The sequence below is a fragment of the Geotrypetes seraphini genome, chromosome 8 (genome assembly GCF_902459505.1).
Source record: "Geotrypetes seraphini chromosome 8, aGeoSer1.1, whole genome shotgun sequence".
In the NCBI taxonomy this organism is placed as follows: Eukaryota; Metazoa; Chordata; class Amphibia; order Gymnophiona; family Dermophiidae; genus Geotrypetes; species Geotrypetes seraphini.
The window spans coordinates 61522368-61541770 of record NC_047091.1 but is presented as its reverse complement, the minus strand read 5'-3'; the positions used below and the strand labels follow the sequence as shown (position 1 = coordinate 61541770).

Below are 19403 nucleotides of genomic sequence, written 5' to 3'. Positions count from 1 at the left end.
TTAGCTCTGCACATTATTGTTCTTCACTGGAAAAGTATCATATCACGAATGGTGGAATAACTCATGTGCGTATATACAGGAAGTATGAAGAGATTTCAGCATTACAACAAAATCACTATCATCCTTTATTAGAAACTGGAAAATCCTAGATACACAGAGGGGCATAATTGAAAGGGACATCTAAGTCCGTTTACATCCATCTCACAAGTCGTCCAAAGTAAAAAAATACAGCTTAAGACACATTTTTGAAAGATACGTCCAACTTTTTTTCGTTTCGAAAATCATCTAATTATACGTCCTGCCGATCTGATCGTCCAAGCCACTAAATTGTCTATCTTTATACCACATTTCCTCCAGCTTTCCGTCCAAGTCCAAAACGCCTAGAACAAGCCTTGTTGGACGTGGGAGGGGTCTGCAAAGTGATGGACTACACACCCAGATATGGCACCTAAATAGTGGGGTACCTTACAGGGTATTGCTGTGAACTTCACAAAAAGGGTGCCATGTCTTCTCCTCACTACAGCTCTCTTATAGGTCATGGTGAGCCTCCCAAACCACCTCCAAAATCCCCTAGACCCACTTATCTACCACCCCAATAGCCCTTATGGCTACAGGAGCCACTTATAAGAACATAAGAACATAAGAAGTGTGTCTGCTGGGTCAGACCAGAAGTCCATCATGCCCAGCAGTCCGCTCATGCGGGGGCCCACCAGGTCCAGGACCTGTATAGTAACCCTCTATCTATACCCTTCTATCCCCTTTTCCTTCAGTTTTGCAGTAGTCGAGTTTTGCTATTATTAGTGAATGGATTAGTATTTTAATGGAATTAGGGCTCAAGAATTTGCATATCGACCTGATAAGACGCAGTTTGAAAAAGCAGTTTTTAACAGTGAGAGAAATATGATCATGGTAGAGCAGTTTGTCGTCGATTACTACTCCCAGGATTTTGACTGTAGGGACTAGATTTAGTGGAGTGTTATTGAGGATAAACGAGTTTATCAGAGTTATATCTTTTCTCCAAGTAAATAGCATAGATTTAGTCTTTTTTATGTTAAGAGCCAATTTGTTTGTATTAAGCCAGGTTTGTATTGTTTCCAGTTTATGATTAATGGATATAATTTCGTTATTGTTTTTTGGATCCAAGGGGTGTATAAGTTGTATGTCGTCAGCATAAGAGAATGGAGTGAAACCTATGGATTGACAGATGCTTAACAGTGAGGAAAGGAATATATTAAACAAGAGAGGAGACAAAATGGATCCTTGAGGGATTCCGAAAGTAGAGGAATAAGTCGTGGACGTTTCGTTATTAAACTTAACGGAAGAAGTGCGATTAGCGAGATATGAAGTTAGCCAAGTTAGGACTTTCTCTGTTATGCCTATTGATTCTAACCTTTGTAACAGTAAATCATGGTCTATGGTATCAAAGGCTGCCGAGATATCTAATGAAAAAAGAATGACAGATTTGTGATGGTCTAAGTGATATTGAATGTTTGAAGTTAATCCTATTAATGAATATTCTGTATTGTGAAATTTTCGAAATCCGGTTTGGTTGGGGTGTAGTGCGTTAGTACTTTCTATAAAGTCAGAGAGCTGATTAAATATGAATTTCTCTGTTAATTTTGCCAAAAATGGTAAGTTAGCTATCGGCCGATAGTTTGTAGGTTCATTTATGCTAATTTTGTGATCTTTAAGGATAGGAGTAATAATTGCAGTTTTCCAGAGGGGAGGCATTTGACACGTTCATGTTTGGTGCCTGAACTTCAGACCAGCCATCAGAAAACCTTACAATTAACCCCCCTCTTTTCCAAAGGTGCGCTATGCTTTTTAGCGGGCGCTAATCAAGCGCTAAACGCTAACGTGTGCATGTTATCCTATGGACGCATTAGCGGTTAGCGCACGCGTTGTTTTACTAAGGTGCGCTAGAAACGCTTAGCCCACCTTAGCACAAGAGGGCCTCAGTAATATATTAGGGATTTAACCACAACAATTTTAGCAAAGACATTTCCTCTGTTGTTTTCCTTTGTCGCCAAATGAAACGGGCAGGGTTTCGTTCACCAATGACAGGTTTGGCAGTGAGAGGAGGGTGACCTGCATATAAAGCCCCCCTCCCCCAACCCAAGGTTCTTACTGAATCCAAATGGTCTACCCCCCCCCCCTCCAGGCTACTTGAATCCCTGGTGGCCTAGAGGGAGTCCATTGGGGCAGGAGCAGTGGCATAGTAAGGAGGGGTGAGGGGGGTGGTCTGCCCCGGGCACAGTCTTGGTAAGGGCGCCAGCACCTGTCCACCTCTCCGCCCCCCTGCTCCTTCCTGCCCCCCTTGCCACGTGCGAGCGCCTCTTCCCTTCCCTCGTACCTCTTTAATTTTTCCTGCACGAGCAGCATTGTGAACTTGCTATTCACATCAGTGTCGCCTCTCTCTGACGTCACTTTCGGGCCCCGCACCTAGGAAGTGCCGTCAGAGGGGTAGCTGACATGACGCGGGCAGCAAGTTCGTGAGGATGCTCGCACCTGGAAAATTAAAAAGGGAAGGGGGGCACGTGCACAGCAGGGGGGCTCGGGAAGGAGCGGGTTGAGGCGGTGAAGAGGGCGGGGGAGGGGCGCCACTCACCCTCACTATGCCACTGGGCAGGAGCAATGCCCATTCACTCTGTGGAAATAAACACCAACTTGTGCTCAGTTTAACAATTGTTTATTAATAAATCGATATATGAGGGCATATAAGTCTTAACAGACATAGTATGTTCTAAATTCTGGACAAAAGCCAGCCTCTTATATAGGGAATTTGGCATCTTAAACACAAAGGGATCACATGAATACATAAAAATAGATTCATTAATACAGGTGCATAGGTTCGTTTTCTCTTCCATGATACTCTCCTTCACCCCTTTGGCCATCCCAACTCCTGCCTATGGCTAGAGTTGCATCCAATATGGTGGCCGCAACCTTTCACCGTAGTCTTGTGGTACCACTAGAGGTCTTGGTAGTACTGAAAGGTTATAGCTGCCATATTGGATGTGGCTTTAGCCATGGGCGGGAGTGAATGGTCATCACTTCTGCCTCAGTGGACCCCTGCTAGACCACCAGGAGTCAAGTACTACTACAACTACTACTATCAATTATTTCTAGAGCGCTACCAGATGTACGCAGAGTCACAAAGGAGACAGTCCCTGCTCAAATGAGCTTACGATCTAAACAATCAAGACAGATATAATTGTTCTTCTAATTTGCTTTTATGCCGTATTTCACATTAACATACAGGAAGTATATCTATTTGATTCAGAAAAAGGGACCTTATTTGATTCCCATACATTTATATAATACAGAAACATCCAAGTGCTTGTGTTGGTTCTGGAGAAAATCAGATTATCAGTGGGCTGGTATACCTTTTACCAGTTCCAGTGGGAAAAAAAGGAAGCAATAGGGAATCAAATTAGGAGAAATAAGACATAACTTCATGCACTTTTCAGTCAAATTATTTCTTAAATATCACAAAATTTCTCTACATGACATATTCTACACCAAACACGTTCACTAGTTTCCATTCTACCCCTCGTAATCATACATTTCATTAAAGCCAGCTAAAATTCTCTGAAATCACATTTACAGATTAATCACTTGCTAATGAAAGCCCTCAACTGAAATTCTGAGCAGGAAATACATTTTCATATAAATAGTGACACACTGACATAAGAACATAAGAACTGCCGCTGCTGGGTCAGACGAGTGGTCCGTCGTGCCCAGCGGTCCGCTCACATGGCGGCCCTCTGGTCAAAGACCAGCGCCCTAACTGAGACTAGCCCTCCCTGCGTACGTTCCGGTTCAGCAGGAACTTGTCTAACCTCAGCTTTGAGTAGAGCCTGGCCAAAACCGAACTTGAGCCTGAAATTGGCCACTCGGTTTCGGCAGAAACTGAAAATGAAACTTTCCTCCCCCACTCCATTGCCCCGACCATAAAAGCTCCCTCCCCTGCGGTGAACCCCCTGCGATCACTCTCCCTTGCTCCCCCTTCTCGCCTGACCACCTACGGACCCTCCGCAGACCTGCCTTAGTGAAGACCTGGTGGTCTAGTGACCTCTTCGGGGACAGGAACGAACTCCACTCGTTCCGGCCCCGTGTTGCTGCTCCGATCCAGAGGTCCCAGCAGCCACTTCCTGACTGGAACCATCAAAAGCAGAGGACTTGCTCCTGCTGTATTGGTTCCACTCACAAAATGACCTGGGTAGGGAGTGGGGAAGGTGGGGGATTAAAATTACTTGGAGTCACCTTTGATAGCAAATTCAATTATCACCTTCATATTAGTACAATGGTCCAGCGTTGCTCTTACTGGCTGCGCATGATCAGAGCCCTATCCAAATTGCTAGAACCAGCCTTTTTGAATATTTTGAATCATTCCCTTGTGATCTCTTGTATAGATTATTGCAATGCCCTTTATAAAGGCATAACAAAAAAAGAAATTAGAAGACTCCAGAAAGTACAGAATACTGCAGTAAAAAAAAAAAATCATATTTAATGCAAAAAAACTTGACCATGTTACTCCCTTTTTACATAAAGCTCACTGGTTACCAGTAGAACACAGAATCACCTATAAAATACTTATGTTAACTTTCAAAATCCGACAAAATAACCAACCAGAATTCATTAATAATCTTCTTATCCCATATAACCCTTCTAGGACCCTTCGGTCGTCAGCCCAAAATCTTCTCTCTGTTCCGTCACTAAAGTACATAAACACAAAGCGATCTTCCATTTTTTTTCAGTGACTACTCCTCTTTGGAATAGTATCCCAGCTTATTTACGCGAAGAATCACTTCTTAATCAATTCAGGGCAAAGCTAAAGACATTTCTTTTCATTGATGCCTTTGAGATTTAACTGCCCTTTTAAGGGCAACCTAGAATGATTTTATTTCTACTTCCCCTCCTATTGTTTTTCCCCTAAATTGTTATCTTTTATCTTCAAAATTGTAGTTCTTGCCTATTTTCCTCTTGTTCCCATTCGTTATGGTTTTATGTCTACAAAAGTCTTTGACCTCCCCTGTCTTCTTTAATTTGTATTTTAGCTATTGTATGCTTTTATGATTTTGTGCACTGCCTAAAAGGCTGATTAGTCGGTATAAGAAATTTGAAATAAACTTTTGGTAGAGGGGGAGGGAGACCTGGGGAGGGGGCTCTGAAAATTTTTGTTTTGTGTCATCTCCCATGATGCCAAAAGGAGAACCCCCAAACACAACATAAAACAAAAAATATCTAATTGCCCATCCTTATAAAATATAACATCTCTATAACTTCCCCCTCTCCAACTCTTGTCCTACATAAGAGAGAGAACTTCCAAAATAAGCCAGAGGGAGAACAGACTATTTCAGGCGGTCGCAAGGTGAAAACGAATCCCAAAGAATCCAATAGAGTTGACCCTAATTACACAAAATATGCAAGTATACATCTGCTATAATGTTATAAAAATGCTATAACAATTTTCTAATTCCCTTCCACCCCCAGCCAGAACACCGAGATCACAATCACATAATCTCTTAACGCTTCCCTCCCTCCATATTATTAGCACTACACGGAAAACAAACTTCTCCGCCACCGCCCCTTCTCTTTGGAACTCATTACCCCCGGAACTACGGGATGAACCCATGCGAGATCGTTTCAAAGGAAAACTAAAAAAAACGTTTCTTTTTAAAGATGCGTTCAACCTCTAATGCGCTTCCTTTATGAAACATTATCTTCGTTTCTGCTTTGGTTATCAGATGGGATCCCCCTTCCTTTTCTAGTTCCCCTATATGGCTCTTTCGGTATATCAAATTTTTATTCGTGTTTAGGGGCCTTTCGGTCCGTTTTTACCTAGTATGTAATTGTTGTCAGTCTTGTAGTTTTTTTATAGAAATGTATGTTTTACTTGTTAAATTTTTGTTTAAATGTTAATTTTAAATCTTGTTCAACGCTTTGTAGTTTCGAAAAAGCGTTTAATCAAAAATCTGAATAAACAATAAATAAACAATTAAACTTGAAACTTGGATTCACATCTATGTACAGAAGACCAGTGTCTTCATAAGCATGTGTATAACCCACACTTAGCCATAAACATAAAAACATAAGAATAGCCATACTGGGTCAGGCTAATGGTCCATCTAGCCCAGTAGCCCGCCTTCCCGGTGGCCAAGCAACATTCCAAACAGGTCACATCATAGCAAAAACATAAACTCACACAATTAAGGCAATTCATTCTGCTGGCAAGTTTAGAAGTACTGTTATCGCTTGCTTAATCCGCACTGGTAACTGACCCTCTCATTCTAGAATCTTGCGCACACAACTTTTACGCTTATCCCTGGATTCTGTGTGCATTGCCGATTTGCGTGTGCATCTTAAATATTTAACAAGCCAATCAGCACCAATAATTGCCAATAAGCAACTAGTGGCACTAATCATTTTCTAAGTGTACGGCTCTCAAAAGGGGGCGTGGCCTGGGGAGGAGCATGAGCAGGTCATGGGCATTCCTAAAAGTTAGGCGCACTGTTACGGATCCACCCGATCCACACACAACTTATGCGCAGGTATTTTTGCCTGGTTTTCATTGGCATAAATGCTTGCACCTAAATGTTAATTGCACAGACAGGTGTTACACATCTTTCTATAAACCACGCCAGTGGCGTGCGGTGAGGATTTTCAGGGGACTACTTTTTGCTTGATGCAGTTTGATTTGTTGAGTATACGATCATTACATTTGAGGATTTATTTTCAAGGTAAAGAATCGTTTGATCGGTCCATTGTATACAACAAATCCAATTGGTCTCCATCAGGACCAGTTGATCCTACTCTAATTGTTTTCAAACAAATGGTTTTGAATGAGATTGATCAAATTAATTTTACTTTTAAAAATAACAATTTGACAAAAATTCAACGAAACGCATTACAAAATTTACATAAAAACAACGAAATAGTAATAAAAAATGCGGACAAGGGGGGAGCTATAGTTATCATGAACAGGTCAGACTATATTGAAGAAGCACTTTCACAATTAGGTAAATCTTCAACATATAAAGAAATACGCCTTGATCCAACAACAAGATTAAAGACTTTGATTTCTAAAATCACTAAAACAGCTTTAATCAAAGGTTTTTTAACCAAACGTGAACATAGATTCATCAATGTGGTTCATCCCACTATTCCAGTACTGTATTTGCTACCCAAGATTCATAAGAATCTTGAAAAACCACCAGGGAGACCTATCATCTCAGCGAAGGGTTCGTTACTGGAATCTGTGTCATCCTATGTTGATAAATTTCTAAGGGAACATGTGGAAAATCATTTTTCTTACATAAAAGACACTACGCATTTTTTGAACATCTTGAAGAATTTGACGGATTGTGTATTAGATCAAGAACTATATTTGATGGTCACTCTTGATATCAGTGCCCTTTATACATCCATTCCTCAATTGGAGGCTATTGAAGTAATCAGATGTGTTCTAGATTCTAGACCATGTCCTCAATTTGTACCTACAGATTTTTTAATACAATTGACAAGGATAGCAATGCAGGAAAATTATTTTTCATTTTTAGATAAACTTTATGTACAGTTATCAGGAGTCGCAATGGGTTCCACTTTTGCCCCGTCAATAGCGTGTATTTTCATGAATAATTTTGAAAATGAATGGATTATATCGTCTCCCTTCAGTGATAGAATAAAATCTTGGCATAGATTTATAGACGATATTTTTCTTTTGTGGTCAGGTTCTGTGGACGAATTCATTTCTTTTTTCAATTGGTTAAATACATGTAATGACAACATTCAATTTACATATACATATTCATATCACAATATTAATTTTTTAGATGTGAATATTAGTCAAACAAGGGAAGGTTTTTCAACAAAAGTGTACCACAAAAGCACAGATCGCAATACTCTGTTACACTCCTCTAGTTGCCATCCGTATGGCTGTAAAACTAGTGTACCTTATTCCCAATTTTTAAGATACAAACGTATATGCAGTACGAATGAAGATTTTAAATTACAATCTAAGTCTTTGAAAGAAAAATTTTTGGTGAGAGGTTACAAGAAGAAAAACTTAAATACAGCATACAAGAGAGCAAGATTCAGTAATAGAGATTTGCTTTTAAATCCGGTTCTTAAAACTTCAGACCGTGAAGACATTTGTACTTTTGTTTCTCAGTATACTAATGCCAGTCCTAGAATTTCGTATGTCATCAAAAAACATTGGAAAATAATGCAAACAATTAATATTTTCAGAAAAACCAATTTGAGAAGTGCATATTCTCGTGGAAAGAACTTAAAAGAATTATTGAGTCCATCAGAACTTAAACCTATCACATTGAAACAGCCCATATTGAAAGGACATTATAAATGTGGACAGTGTGCAAACTGTGAAATTATGATACAATCAGACAGTTTCACAAATCCACGCGACAGAAAACAATATCATGTCAATTTTTTCAGCAATTGTAACAGTACACACATTGTCTATCTTCTATTATGCCCTTGTGGCAAAATCTACGTAGGTAAGACCATCAGAAGTCTAAAGATAAGATTAAATGAACATCGTTCAAATTTAAAACGTATGAAGACAGAAGCACCCTTGGTAACTCATTGCATTGAATTCCAACATAAATTCCATCAATTAAAATGCTGGGTGATAGATCAAGTCATGAAGTCATCTAGAGGTGGTGATCGTGACAGATTACTTATGAGACGGGAGCAACAGTGGATTTCAAAATTACATTCATTGGAACCCGATGGACTTAACAATCAAATAGACTGGCATGTTTTCTTTTGATGTGTTTATTTTTGAATACATACATTTTTGAATACAGATATTTTTGATTTCAACTGTTCTTTAAGAAATTGTAACATATATGTTATCAACTTTTGAATGTTTGACACATTTATATTTTGATAGAAAGGTTTGCATTTCATTACTTAATACGAATACACTGACGCTAGTGAATTCTGTAGTATATTTCTTTGAATTTTTGATAGACAGGTTTTGTTTTACATCATTTAAACACACACATGATTAGGAGCAGTTTATATTTTTGCTGGGAGTTATCGAGCACGTCATCTATATTGATGTCATCTAAGATACGATTGGTTAAAGAAATCTCAGAATTTAAATACAAACGCCATTTTCAGTCACAAGACACATTGATGTCATCTGAGATATGATTGGCTAGAAAAGTCTTAGCGTTCTATTCAAATACAAGCGCCATTTTAGAAACAAGTTTGTGTCGATAAAGCAAGCGGCAGCTTTCAGTAATGGCAAGTATTACTTTATTTTTAAACATTATTAAAGCGAAATGTTTATCATAGAAGCGCAACAGCAGTCAGCTAGGATTATGCCATTCTTTCTGGATGTTACTGATGGCTGTTCAAACATTTTTAGCGTTTTAAACTCCAGCGTCAGTTCAGCTGATAGTTTCATGTTGTCAGTTTCATGTTGATGCATTCGCTTTGTAAAACAGTTTTGGTAGCATTAAATAATTGTTACCGAGTTTGGTAAAATATGTTACTTATACATCTTTGATATGTTGAGTTGTAAAAGCTTTAGCATTCAATCTGAATATGAGCGCCATTTTAATTACGGTGCTGTTTGGAGACATTCTTTAAATTTTTAAACATTTACATTATTCTTGAATAATCCAATGATTTGTCAATTATAGTATAAATATAATGTGTTCTTTCTTTCTTTCTCTTCTTCTCTTGTTTAAGAGTTTTGAGCACCATTGAACATCACACTAGCACTATTCTAAGCTCTACTATTACCCTTGAAGAAGCCCTATCAGTGCGAAACGGGCTGGGCCTCCGTCGGGTTGTTGAGATAAGTGCTTTTTCAGTATTTCACATTTAAAGAATGATGAATATCATGTGAATACTTGATTCATAAGATGCTAGTCTGTACACATGCTCATTTATGAGAAGAAAGAAAATATAGTAAAAATTAATTATGAGGATAAAAGCATACACAAAAAAATGGTATTTAAAATATTTAAAATAATATAAAATAATCAAGGGTTTTTGACCAGTGATGATACTCACCCCGAAAAAGTTGTGACTTCATTGATCACATTCTAGGGGTATTTTGAGGTCTTTTTCCCCTTGTTTACAAATAAAACACATTATATCTTACAAGTGTTCCTATATACATTCTTTACAGACAGGTGTTACACATCTTTCTATAAACCACGCCAGTGGCGTGCGGTGAGGATTTTCAGGGGACTACTTTTTGCTTGATGCAGTTTGATTTGTTGAGTAGGCAGCCTGCTCAACCAGTCAAACTGCCTCAAACAAAAAGTAAACAAACAAACAAAAAGCAGGGCTTTTGGGCTGGCGATTCTTCAAACCCTCCTGATGGCCCTGACAGTTCTGATCTGAATTTGATTGGCTGAGCAGCATCTGCCTGTTGCCTACTCAACCAATAAAATTCAGAGCAGTGCCCTCAGGGCCTTTAGGGGGTGGGATGAATCCTCTGAAGGCCCCGACCACACGCTACTACTGAACCTAACTCCAGAAGTGGTTTATAGAATCATGCAAATCGTTGACCTTTTCAGTGCTGGTTTTCTAGGCGACATATATACAGGTACAGTATATACTCTCAGTAGGTATTAGTCCTTAAAAGCTAGTATTTGTCATAAGAACATAAGAAGTTGCCTCCGCTGGGTCAGACTAGAGGTCCATCTCGCCCAGCAGTCCGCTCCCGCGGCGGCCCATCAGGTCCATGACCTGTAAGGTGATCCTTGTCTAAAACCCTTTAATCCCCTTTATCCTTCTATCTATACCCTTTCATAATCCTATCCCTACCTCTATCCGTATCCCTCAATCCCTGTGTCCTTTAGGAATTTATCCAATCCTTCTTTGAAACCCCGTAGTGTACTTTGTCCTATTACAACCCCCGGAAGCGCATTCCAGGTGCCCACCACCCTCTGAGTGAAAAAGAATTTCCTAACATTGGTTCTAAACCTGTCCCCCTGTTGTTGTGTGTTTTTTAAAACTGTATTTTAGTCAGTAGATGGTTTTAACATTTTTGTACACCACCTAGAAGGTTTGATTAGGCGGTATAAGAAATTTTAAATAAACTTGAAACTTGATTCTATAACCACTAAGGGGAGCGTGGACATGGGAGGGGCCAGACAAGTCTAGGGTGCGCCCAGCAATTACGCACTAAGATTATAGAATACCGACAGCTATATGTGCAACTATCACCAGGGCCGGGCGTGGGAGGGGGCGGCAAACAGGGCAGCTGCCCTGGGCGCCACAGCTCCAGTGGGCAAGGTTACCAGACGTCTGGGAAAACCCGGGCATGTCCTCTTATTAGAGGACTGTCTGGGTGCCCAGAGGGATTTCCAGAACCTGGCAGTTTGTCCGGGTTTTGGAAGTCTCCGAGCTGGGGCCCACGTCTGGAGGGCCCCTGTGCGTGCACGGACATCAATGTGATGATGTCACACCTATGCGCTTCGACGTCCGCGCATGTGCGGAGGCCCTTCAGACGCGGCCCCGGGCTCGGGGAGGGTCGCGGGGGATGTGGGCCTGGGGGTGGAAAGAGGCGGAGCTGGAGGCAGAATGGGCCAGGACTGGGGGGCGGAACGCAGTGAAGCCCGGTGTCCGTTCTCTTTTTAAAAAGGAAATCTGGCAACCCTAGCAGTGGACCCCTGTGGGCCGGGATGTCCTTCTCTTCTCCCCACCAGGTTCCAAAGCCCCTCTCACCTGTAAAAATGCAAGGAGGTCGTTGGATGTGGCAGTGATTTTCTATCACCGCCCTTGGCCTCTTCAGGGCTGTTCCTCTGCCATGGTTCAGTGAAGCGGAAGCAGGAAGTTGCATCAGAGGGGCGGATTACAGCAAAGAAAGAGCGCTGAGGAGGCTGTGAGCAACGCTGCTACTATTACTACTAATAATAATCATTTCTATGATGTTACTAGACATACACAGCTCTATACATCAAAACACTAGAGAATAGCTGCCATGGTGGCAACCTCCTTGCATTTTTACAGGTGAGGGGGCTTTGGAGAAGGGAAGGACATCCTGGCCCATGGGGGCCCCCTGAAGCAGCTGATATTTAGAAGAAGGGAGAGATGCTGGATGGGAGGGCATTTGGTGGTGGTGGTGGGGGGGAGGGGGACATCAGGGGAGGGGACAGGGAGGAGAGAAATCAGGGACCCTCTCCTTAATTTCTGCCCTGGGCCTCAGCATGTCTAATACCGGCCCAGACTGTGAACATTTAGTCGTGGGCAATTAAACCAGCCATTGACTTAGTGTAAGTGGCCGCACCTAAGTTTATGGTGCGTAACTGTCAACTACTATTTTATAATGGCAATTACCGGTACATGCCTAATTGCCAACACAGAATTCATGCTTAGCTCACTGCGTCCCAGTGCTTAATTTTAGAGAATTGCTCCATGAAAGCCCATGTAAGGGATCTGATTGACCCATTAGCTCAGCCGGAAGCTATTGAAGAATGACTGCCTGTTGGGTCAGTACTGAATGTGGCATCTTCACATTACGGTATTCAGTTCTGTAGGGAGCGGATAGCGTAGCTGGTTTTAAGAAAGGTTCGGACAATTTCCTGGTGGAGAAGTCCATAGTCTGTTCTTGAGAAAGACATGGGGGAAGCCACTGCTTGCCCTGGTTCGGTAGCATGGAATGTTATTACTACTTCAGATTCCGGAATCTTTTATTATTACTTTTTGGGATTCCGGAATCTTCCTGTTCTTTAGGATTCTGAATGGAATGTTGCTTCTCCTTGGGTTTTGGCCAGGCACTAGTGACCTGGATTGGCCACCGTGAGAACGGGCTACTGGGCTTGATTGCCATTCTTCTGTTCTTATGCATCAGTGATCCAAATACCGAGCTTAGAGAAGCTGAAGGAGAGGTCAAAATGCGCCATAAAAGCCAAGAGCCATTAGAAGAGCTCTTATGATAGCATGTAATCTGCCTAGAACCCACATGATAGAGGAAATATAAATAAGTAACAGCTGCTTGATTCAAACTAGGCTCTTCCGCACCCCTTGATCAGGCCTTGGGAGAGAAAAGAGGGCAGAGGTGGGAGAGATCCCATTACAGACAACCCCAGAGAGAGAGAAAGAAAGATGTCAACAGGGGTCCTTCCTCTATGCAATTGTAACTGAAAGTGAACTGGGCAGACTCAGTGGCGTAGCGAGAGAGGTTGGCGCAGTGAGAGAGGTTGGCGCCCGGGGGACCAGGACGTGATGTCAGAAGGCAGCGGAGGCCAGTGTGAGCAGCAGGTGGACGATGCTGCTCGCTTTGATGATAATGTCAAGAGGTTCGTCGGGGATGGGGGGTGGGAATTCAAGTGGCAGGGAAGAGTAGTGAAGCACCCACGCAGCAATGCCAGGTGCCAGCACCCTGGGAGCCAGCTTCCCTCGCTATGCCACTCCATTTACTGTACATGCAAAGGTTACTGCAGTTTAAATAAAGCGCCCTTTAGTCTGAGCGGTTCTGCAAAGTTGAGGTTAAAGCAGTGGTTCTCAACCTTTCTTCTTTCCTGATACACCTGACAGACAATATTCACATGTGTGACACACTGAACACTATTATTTGCAGCTGAACAAAGAAAACTCCCTGTATATCATTTAATTGTTGCTAACAACAGATGTAAGGGAAATACAGACATAAGAGTGCTGTCTGCCAGGGCTAGAGTTACCATATTTTTCTCTGGGAAACCCTTGACACATGCTCCGCGCGCGCCCCCCCCCCCCCCCTCCTCTCAGCCACACCTCCCACAAAGCCTCCTCCTTTCCGGACGAGCTCCAGCCATGTCTGGAGGGCCTGGAGCATGCACAGATGTGATGTCATCTGTGCATGCTCAGAGGCCCTCCAGGTGCAGCTGAGCTCAACGGGGCTGTCCAAAACCCGGACAAATGCCGGGTTATGGAAAGTTTGTCCCGGAACCCAGACAGTCCTCTAAAAACAGGACTTTCCCATACATCTGGTAACCCTAGCCAGCGTGGAAGAGAGGAATGAGCTGGGGCCAGATAATAGAAACAGAATACTTATGGAGATTTCCAAATATCTGACTTCCTGGTTCCCCACTCTCCCCAATCTGCAGCACACATAGTTGTTAAGAAAAGCAAAAGCATGCTGTTTGTCAAATTTTTGGTAAAACACCATCCCGCTGTTGGTGGCACACTAGGGTTACCAAATGGCTCCAGAAAAAGGAGGAAGAATTCGGACATCTGGGTTTTTCTTCCATTGATTTCAGTTAGGGTTGCCATATTTAAGAACAGAGAAACCGGGATGCTTGGCCCTGCCCCATTTTCCCCCAGCCTGGCCCCATTCCACCTCCAGCCCCGCCCCCAAAAGCCTTGTCTCTTTTTTCTGACCTCCAGGCCACGTCTGGATGCGTGTGACATCATCTGTGCAATTCATGTTGAAGGCCTTCCAGACGCAGCCGGAGCTCAGGGCTTTCCAAAACCCAGACCAACTGCTGGGCTTTAGAAAGTTCGGACATCTGGCAGCCCTACTTCCAATGGAAGTAAAATCCAGCGACCTCAATCTGTCCTCCTTACTTCCATTGCTTTCCATGGAAGTAAAACACGGATGTCTCAATCCATTCTCCTTTTTCTGGAGCCTACAACACACCAGTCCAACACACTGGCTGAGAATCACTGGTTTAATAAATGCAGAAAAAATAGGCTCAAAACTTAACTTACAAAACAAATATAAATACATGTACAAAAAAAGTTCTGAAGGGAAATGATAAGATTAAAAAATATGGTAGTTAGGTGATTACATTTTGTTTGTGGTTTGTCTCTCTCAAGTCCTCTTTATTATCCACAGGCTCCAGGACTATTTCCTAAACGTTTTCTTGTTCATACATACACACATTCACTGATTTTCTTTTTCTTAACTTTGGGGTTGATGCTCAAAACCGTGCAGTGAAACTGTGCACAGATGGGCCCACAATGAATCCGTAATGCAAAAAACTAGCTCAGCAATGCTCAAATCTTTAAGCCAGGAAGTGGAGGAAGAACTGTGCCTGACACAAAGTTTTGCGGTAAGTGCACCTCTTGTGAGAATGCCCTGTATCGCTCCATGGTGCAACCTCATTTGGAGTATTTGCGTTCAATTCTGGTCTCCTTATCTCAAGAACGATATAGCGATCAAGGTAATAAAGGGGATGGAACTCCTCTCGTGTGAGGAAAGCCTAAAAAAGTTAGGGCTCTTCAGCTTGGAAAAGAGACGGCTGAGGGGAGATATGACTGAAGTCTACAAAATCCTGAATGGAGTAGAACAGGGACAGGTGGATCGATTTTTCACTCCATCAGAAATTACAAAGATTAGGGGACACTCGACGAAGTTACAGGGAAATATTTTTAAAAGCAATAGGAGGAAATTTTTTTTCACTCGGAGAATATTTAAGCTCTGGATCGCGTTGCCAGAGGTTGTGGTGAGAGCGGATAGCGTAGCTGGTTTTAAGAAAGGTTTGGACAATTTCCTGGAGGACAAGTCCATAGTCTGTTATTGAGAAAGACATGGGGGAAGACACTGCTTGCCCTGGATGGGTAGCATAGAATGTTGATACTCTTTGGGGTTCCAGAATCTTTTGCTACTCTTTGGGATTCCAGAATCTTGCTATTCTTTAGGATTCTGAATGGAATGTTGCTGCTCTTTGGGTTTTGGCCAGGAACTAGTGACCTAGATTGGCCACCATGAGAATGGGCTACTGGGCTTGATGGACCATTGGCTTGACCCAGTAAGGCTATTCTTTATGTTCTTTTATATCCAGGCAAAAAAATGAAAATTCCAGCACACATCACTTCATCGCTTTTTCTTCAGCATCTAAATATGAGCCTCAGATATATCACTAGCACAATAAATTTTTGCGAGGTTCATATTTAGGCGCAGAAGAACAGACGCAGATGTGTGCTTCTATTTTTGGGTTTGCACAGACATGCACACATGTTTGCTGCTTCTTGTCTGTCCTTAAAACTCGCAGGAGCCTCCTTCCGCTTGTTAAAGAAGACAAACCCAGCAATTTGATGTGAAAAATGAACGAAAAATCCTCTCCTCAAAATCTTCTACTCTGCCCCTGACCTGGTGAAAACGTTTCAGTGTTAAAGCCATCGTTGCCTTCTGTGCATTCCAATGCTCCCGTCTGTGCGTTGCATAGGGATACTAACTGGCCCCATTATCGCATATGCCGATAAATTTGCACGTTGACACTGGTGCTCAAACCTTTAAGCATTCAGGCCCTGATTCTATAAATGAGGCCTAAGGTTCGGCACCTAGAACTGCGCACTTAGCCAATCTAATCCCCACTTTAACAAAGCCGCGTTAGGCTTTTTTTTTTTTTTTTAATTGCCGGCCGCGACAGTATTAGCTCCGACGCTCGGAGCTAATACCGCCACAGCCGTCGATTAAAAAAAAAAAGCCTAATGCGGTTTTGTAAAAGGAGCCCTAAATCCCTAACTTATTATTCTTAAATTTGATATGATTTATTGTTCGTGATATACCGCTTTGACATCAGTATTAAGCAGTTTACAATACTATAATTCACTAATCTACAAAGACTGGCTTAATTGGCACTGGTAATTGAAAGTACGACTCTCAGATCTACCTCTCCGCACCAGATATCTCTACTGAAACCCAGACTAGAGTCTCAGCCTGCCTGGATGTCTCACTGCCATCTAAAACAGACTATGGCTAAGCTGCTTATCTTCCCACCGAAAACCCACCTCCCCGCTTCCCCCATTCTCTGTCTCTGTGGCCAACACTCTCATCCTCCCTGTCTTGTCTGCTTGCGATCTCGGGGTCATCTTTAACTCCTCTCCTTCACCGCCCAAATACAACATATCGCTAAAACCTGCCTCTTCTTCCTCTGTAATATTACCAAAATCTGACCCTTCCTCACTGAGCACATTACCAATACCTTTATTCACCTCGCGCCTAGACTACTGCAACTCACTGCTCTCAGGCCTTCCTCTTAGCCCCTCCAGTCTGTCCAGCATGCCTCATATTCCGGGAGAGCCACTATAATCACATCATCCCTCTCTTAAAGTCACTTCATTGGCTTACCATCCATTTCTGAATACAATTCAAACTCCTCTTCCTGACCTACAAATGCACTCACTCAGCTGCTCCTATCTCTCTTCACTTATCTCCCCCTATGTTCCTCCCTACCACCCTGAGCTCCGCTCAGTTGGTAAATCCCTGCTGTCTGTGCCCTTTTCTTCCTCCGCCAACTCCAGACTCTGTCCCTTCTACCCCGCTGCGCCATATGCTTGGAACAAAACTGCCCGAATCCCTACGGCGGGCTACATCTCTGACAGTGTTCGAGGCCCGGTTAAAAGCCCACCTCTTCGAAACTGCTTTCAACTCCTAGCTCCGCTCACCTTGGATTCTGCATCCTTAACCCTATATGTCTTGTCTGTCCAAGTTAAATTGTGAGCTTTTCTGAGTAGGGACCGTCTATTAAATGTCAAAATGTACAGCACTGTGTACGCTTTTCAGCTCTATATAAGTGATAAATAGTAGTAATAGTATTAGTAAAAACAATTAAAAAACATTTAATTAGCTGGTGTGTGCCTAACTCAGTAGGCGCCTACCACTTCAAGGTAAGCGTCTACCTCGAGGTGCCTACCAGCAAGTGGGCGTGGTTAGGGGGCGGATTCGGGGTGGATTTTGGGCATGGTTTGACATAGGCGTGCTCATTTAGGCCAAGAAAACCCCTGCCTACACGGCAATGTGCCGAAGGATTCAATGCTTACCGGCACCTAAAAACGTAGATGCGATTCCATAAAAGCGCCTAGCGGATGATTGACAATTGCTCTTAGAGTTAGGCCCGATTATATATATGTTACCTAAAAAAAAAATCAGTGCTTAGTGTGACGCTAAGTGCGATTTCATAAAATCTAGGTGCCCATTATAGAATCGTACTTAGGTGGCGCTAAACATTCTAACGTTAAGGGGCACCTTAAGTATCCCAGGGTTTTCTTGGCCTACATGTCTGCGCCTAAGTTAGGCTCGCAACGTCTCCTAACTCAAAAACAGGCACCTAACTCAAAAGCATACCCACAGGCCGCCCCTAACTATGCCCACTTTTAACTAAGTGCTTTGCATTAGACGCCTGTTGTAGAATCACGCTTACCAAATTTGGCACCTAATTTTCAATTAACTTCAATTAGTGCCAATTAAGAGGTGTTAGTACTAATTATAGGTGTCAGTTTAGTCTATTATTCAATTAAGTTAGGCACACTGATGTAAGCACCTAACTTTAGACACACTTTATAGAATTTGGGGGTCATTGCGTAATACGAGGGGACGCTGAAAATTTCTCAGCCCAACCCACAAGGTTGGGGCAGTCTCCATCACAGTCTATCTGCTTAGGCTGGTGATTTTCTACTTTTTTTTGGTTCCGTCAGAAAAATATGGAACGAAAAAAGTGGAAAATCGCTGGACTAAGGGCTCCTTTTATCGAGGTGCGGTGGCCAGTTAACGCGCAGAATACCGCGTGTTCAACCGCCTGCTGCGCTAGTTGCTAACGCCTCCATTGACAAGGCGTTATTTTTTAGGCTTGCCGCGGGGGTTAGCGCGTGATGAAATGTCCGACACGCTAACCCCCGTAGCGCGCCTTGGTAAAAGGAGCCCTAAGCGTGTAGTCCTCGACGGAGACCTTTCCAGCTTTGTTGGTTGAGCAGAGAACCTTTCGGCGGTCCCTCGTAATATGCCCGCAAACCCGGCACTTGTTAACGCTGGCGCTAGTTTGTTTGTGTTTTCTTTCAATTTAAATTTTTATTAATATTTGCCGTCAACCTCACATCTCCATTCGGCATCCTAGGGAACAGTCTAAACAATGTTCTATTTTGAGCATCAGCGCAAACATAATTTTCTAACGTCTTTATGAGCGTGCCCAGAAATTCCTGGAGACGTTCAGGCTTTTTTTTTTTTCTACTTTAGTGTTTTGGTTTTAGCCAGAAACCATTTTCATATTGTAAGTAGCTCTTTCATCCTATTAAAGCTGCCTTTACATACAGATAATAGGAATAAATGACATTATTAATTTTGTAAATATACACTTCCCCCTCCGCATTATAGGGGAACGGCAAGGCAACGAATAGAGAAAAACCATGGATAACTGAAACTGCGGACCCCGAAACTTGAGTACCTCCATCCAGTGGCACAGTGAGGGTGAGAGACACACGGAGCGGTGGCACCCCTCCCTCGTCTCTGCCCACCCCCCCCCGCTCCTTCCCCTATTCTCCCTGCCGCGCGCACCCCCTTTTCCCACCGCTGCGAGCACAAGAACGTCAACGTGCTGTTCGCGACCCCCCGTGGGCTCTCCCTCTGATGTCACATCTTATGTGCGGCACCCAGAAGTGACGTCAGCGGGCGAAACGAGGTCGCGAGGAGCACTTTGCGGCGGTGAAAAACTACA

The 19403-nt window shown here is 42.8% G+C and overlaps 1 protein-coding gene across 1 annotated transcript in view; it reads right to left on the bottom strand.

Moving 5' to 3' along the window:
• MEIS3 (Meis homeobox 3) overlaps window positions 1–19403 on the bottom strand; it is a 171534-nt gene that overhangs the window by 115780 nt on the left and 36351 nt on the right. The gene's annotated exons all lie outside the window — the stretch shown is intronic.